Source organism: Symphodus melops, assembly GCF_947650265.1.
Source record: "Symphodus melops genome assembly, contig: scaffold_114, whole genome shotgun sequence".
Lineage (NCBI taxonomy): Eukaryota > Metazoa > Chordata > Actinopteri > Labriformes > Labridae > Symphodus > Symphodus melops.
This window is the reverse complement of record NW_027636624.1, coordinates 75,001-80,000: the sequence shown is the minus strand read 5'-3', so window position 1 is coordinate 80,000 and position 5,000 is coordinate 75,001. Positions and strand designations below refer to the sequence as shown.

General features: G+C 50.8%; 1 protein-coding gene and 1 long non-coding RNA gene across 2 annotated transcripts in view; one reads left to right on the top strand and one right to left on the bottom strand.

The window, feature by feature from the left end:
- Window positions 1-440, top strand: part of cfl2 (cofilin 2 (muscle)) — an 8,126-nt gene extending 7,686 nt beyond the window's left edge. The window contains exon 4 of the mRNA XM_079373065.1: window positions 1-440. This exon is cut by the window's left edge and continues 520 nt beyond it. The gene's annotated coding sequence lies outside the window, so the exon portion shown is untranslated.
- LOC306819291 overlaps window positions 1-784 on the bottom strand; it is a 1,026-nt gene extending 242 nt beyond the window's left edge. Inside the window, exons 1-2 of the long non-coding RNA XR_013778516.1 lie at window positions 683-784; window positions 1-650 (exon numbers count right to left, since the gene is read on the bottom strand). The exon at window positions 1-650 is cut by the window's left edge and continues 242 nt beyond it. This is a non-coding gene — a long non-coding RNA (uncharacterized lncRNA). The remainder of the gene's footprint in view (window positions 651-682) is intronic.
- Between the last annotated feature and the right edge of the window lie 4,216 nt (window positions 785-5,000).

Below are 5,000 nucleotides of genomic sequence, written 5' to 3'. Positions count from 1 at the left end.
TGACTTTATTTATTATTGTTCACTGTTGTTTCTTCTCCAGTGTGTTAAAGCAGGCAGACGGATTGTTAGACTATGCATCAGAAGAAGAGAAGATGTAAGCCGGCACTTTTTGTTAAACACTACAGAACCTCACGTTCTCTGTTATGTCATTGAGAGAACGTTTGTTTACCTCACCTCATTCCTGTCGGACTCACGTCATTCTAGCTGTTTGGTCGTCGCCTTACTTTCAGGTTGAATGTAACCGTCACACCACCTAGTTAGAGTGCACTTTGATTTTGAAAAGAAACTCAACAGGAAGCAGATTAGCCCCGCCCCTCAGTGAGAGACGACCCCACAACAACAACAACAACAACAACAACACGTCGATATCTGGAGCCTTAAAGTGGAATGTTGTTTCTGAGATCACAGGAAGCCACTTTGCAATAAAAGCCTGTGGCAGATCTGACGACTCCGCCTCTTTTCTAAATCCACCAATCACAGAGCACCCTCACTCACCTGCTGTCCACCTGAGAACCTCATGAACAGGTGTCCTGTTCTGCATCTTAGCAGAGACCAAAAACTGTCACCATCACAAAGTCTAATACAACATTTCTGAAGGCACAGAACACCACTTAGAACCAGTCTGACCTTTAAAGAACACCAGTTTAACTCTGTTAGAACCAGTCTGACCTTTAAAGAACACCAGTTTAACTCTGTTAGAACCAGTCTGACCTTTAAAGAACACCAGTTTAACTCTGTTAGAACCAGTCTGACCTGTAAAGAACACCAGTTTAACTCTGTTAGAACCAATCTGACCTGTAAAGAACACCAGTTTAACTCTGTTGGAACCAGTCTGACCTGTAAAGAACACCAGTTTAACTCTGTTAGAACCAGTCTGACCTTTAAAGAACACCAGTTTAACTGTTAGAACCAGTCTGACCTGTAAAGAACACCAGTTTAACTCTGTTGGAACCAATCTGACCTGTAAAGAACACCAGTTTAACTCTGTTGGAACCAGTCTGACCTGTAAAGAACACCAGTTTAACTCTGTTGGAACCAGTCTGACCTGTAAAGAACACCAGTTTAACTCTGTTGGAACCAGTCTGACCTGTAAAGAACACCAGTTTAACTCTGTTAGAACCAGTCTGACCTTTAAAGAACACCAGTTTAACTCTGTTCGAACCAGTCTGACCTGTAAAGAACACCAGTTTAACTCTGTTGGAACCAGTCTGACCTGTAAAGAACACCAGTTTAACTCTGTTCGAACCAGTCTGACCTTTAAAGAACACCAGTTTAACTGTTAGAACCAGTCTGATTGTTAGAGAACACATTGAAAACCCTGCAGGTGTTTAGTATAACTGGAGTATATAGACTAGAGTCTCGAGTCTCTAGTCCTCGAGTCTTTAGTCCTGACTTTGTTAGAGTCTCTAGTCCTGACTTTGTAAGAGTCTCTAGTCCTCGAGTCTTTAGTCCTGACTTTGTAAGACTCTCTAGTCCTTGAGTCTCTAGTCCTGACTTTGTAAGAGTCTCTAGTCCTCGAGTCTTTAGTCCTGACTTTGTAAGACTCTCTAGTCCTTGAGTCTCTAGTCCTGACTTTGTAAGAGTCTCTAGTCCTCGAGTCTCTAGTCCTGACTTTGTAAGACTCTCTAGTCCTTGAGTCTCTAGTCCTGACTTTGTAAGAGTCTCTAGTCCTCGAGTCTCTAGTCCTGACTTTGTTAGTCGAGTTGTGACTTGTTGAGTCGTCCGGCTCAGCTCATGAATGGATGAAGCTGTAGATTTTTTACAGGCGTTTGTGATGAAGCTGCTTTGGTATGAAACCAGATGGATCAGAGACTTGGACTTGGTTTGTGGTTGGGACTTGTGTGTGTTGTGTAGATGTCATGTTCAGCTGTAATTTATGGTTTTATAAAACGTATAAGGAGCCTCACACACAGAGGAAGCTGCTGGTTCTCTGATCGCTCCGAGAATCTGATCCTCCTGCTGCTATTTCTGGAGCACACATGCTGCGGAGTCCGTCATCACGTCCACAAAAGGACAAAGTGGATCACAGCTTCACAACTACACACAGATACACATCAACCACACAACAACATCCCAATCACAGTGAGGGGACCAAAGATCCTCAAGAGGGGGACGTGTTTGATCCTCACAGTGAGACTTCTTTATAAACAACATTCACTCTTATTCTAACCGGAACCAAAGAGCCACCGAATCAATCAACCAATGAATCAATCAACCAATGAATCAATCAACCACCGAATCAATCAGCCACCGAATCAATCAACCAATGAATCAATCAACCAATGAATCAATCAACCAATGAATCAATCAACCACCGAATCAATCAACCACCGAATCAATCAACCAATGAATCAATCAACCACCGAATCAATCAACCACCGAATCAATCAACCACCGAATCAATCAACCACCGAATCAATCAACCACCGAATCAATCAATATGACACACATGAAGTGATGTAATATGACGCGTCTCAGAAACCCTGGAGATTGAGTAAGCGACGAAGCAGAGAGCGGCTGCCCTCCGAGAATTGGCGCTCCTGAAGAGAGAGCTTGCTGGAGAGGGAGGCGACGCTCAGCGGCTTTGTCGCCGCCTGGAGGTCGGGAGGAGCAGCGCGGCCACAGCCATGCCGCTGGCAGATGATCCTCCAGATGGCTCCAGCGCGCCGCGGCCTCCTCGCCCCCTGGAGGCCGGGAGGGTGACTACAGCTGATGCCGTGATGGCTCCTGGTTACAACTTGCCGGAGATCAACGCCCATCGTCGCCCTCTCCCGTCATCGATCACAGGAGGTCCAACACAACCCGTGGTGGCGCTGAAGTCCCCAGTCAAGCTGCCACGATATAACGGGACAACGCCATTGGCGCCATACCTCTCCCAAGTCCAACTAGCAGTGTTGCATAGTGGCTGGAACAACGAGGAAGCTGCCACCCACCTGGCTCTGGCGCTGGAAGGGAAGGCAGTTCAAGTGCTCCTTGACCTCACCCTAGCACAACAGCGAGACCTCAGCAACCTGACCACAGCTCTGCAGGGGCGGTTTGGACAGCAGCGCTCCACGGATCACAGCAGAGACCAGCTGGCCAGTCGTCACCGATGGGGAGGAGAAAGCCTGGGCAACTTCGCCGCTGATGTGCAGCTGTATGCCCAACAAGGTTACTCCCACTTCGATAGAGCTGCCCAGGAGGAGCTGGCCCTGCACGCCTTCCTACGGGGGCTCATGCCTGAGAGACTGCGCCAGCATGTTCACCTGGCTATTCCCCGTTCCCTCACCGAGGCGCTGCATGAAGCTGAACGAGCTGAGAGGGTGCTCTCCACACAGCCTATGCGACCTGCTCCACGACCACTTGTCAACAAGGCTGACTGTAATGAGGGGGAGGAGGAAGAAGAAGTCCACCGCGGCTCCAGAGAAGGTCCCCACGCTTCTGGAGGCCGTGAACCGCTGCTACCGGTGCGACGAGCCTGGTCACATCGCACGCAACTGCCCGGCTCCTGCCCCGAAAACCAGCTCGGGGGGGAAGCTACCGCGGAGTGGCCCAGTGAGGGGACCGCCACTCCAGCATCCAATTCCCCTCCAAGGCAGATGTACGCTGGTGGGCCGTTGTGGCCACACGAAAGGACTGTACCTGAACTACCAACTTGATGGTCAAACCTGCTCCGCCCTGATAGACACGGGGTCAACCATTTCCTTGGTGAGACCAGGCGTCCTCCCTGACACCACAGGTCCACCTTGGACCCCCACCAGCACCCAGCTGATGACGGTGACCGGGGAAAAGGCTAGCATGGAGGGGAAGAGGCTGTTTGCACGAGTTCTGGCTTGCCAATATCCGGGACCCGTGTATCATCGGCCTGGACCTGCTGAGCCGCTGGGGAGCCCAAGTCGACGTGGTGAAGAGGACCGTCACCCTAGGCAAAGAGACTGTGGAGCTCCAGTCCGGGCGGAAGAGGAAGCGCCAGCCAGGGGGACACGGTCGGTCAGCTGCAACCCAGCGGAGCCAGGCAGTCCAGAGGGCGGCGGCTGCCTGCCCTATCAGCGATGGAGAGGGGTGGCTCACGCTGCCCGCTGAGCAGTTGAGGGAACAGCAGGAGAATGAGGCCTGCACCGCCCAGAAGAGACCAACCCAGTGCTCTCACACCCCGCTGGAACCTGAGATCGCCAGCGGAAAAGGAATGGACTACTTCGGCAGACGGAGGGAGCGTCTGCATGTGGGGCATGACTACACCCGCCAGGCCCAGGCGAACTCGGGTGTCCGGCAGAAGAGGGCCCATGACACCCGCTGCAAAGGACGGGCCTTTGCACCAGGGGACAAGGCGTGGGTGTACTGCCCTGTCCGCAAGAAGAGACTGTCCCCATATCACCCTCTTTCTCCACCTGCTGCTAATGAGGGAGGTGAGGACAGCATTCCATGCCCTGACTCTCCACCTGGACCGGCTCCTGATGGTCCTACACGGTCCGCGCGCCGCCGGAGGCGGCCTGGACGCTTGAGGGACTTTGTTTTGGGTGATGGGGTCGCCGAGGACGACTGACCCCTCAGGTGGGGGCTATGTAGCGATCAGCCAATCGCAGGGGCTGGATGCTGCAAAGCATTATGGGTGTTCGGGACTTTGGTGTGAACCATGAGTGTTTGGGGTATTGATGTGAATGACATCCTGCTGTTGGCGGTGTAGAGTGTTGTTATTGTTGTTGTTGTTGTTTATGTTCTGTCTAAATAGAAGCACCTGCTCAGGGTAGTGTGCATTTACTGAGCCTAAAGCCTTTGACTCATTCTTCCACACAGCTCACCACATTATTATGAATTATTAAAAACATGCAGATAAAAATGATTCAGTGTGACACTCTATAATCTATTAATAAATATGTGCGTTTAAAAAGACTCCATTACCCAGAAGCCCTTTAGGGGGTCAGCAGATCACAGTCAGCATCACAGAGTTATGTCGCCCCCTGCTGGTCACTAAAGCGAACTACACCATCTACAGTGACTGGTTTAACAGAGACAGTGTTAAT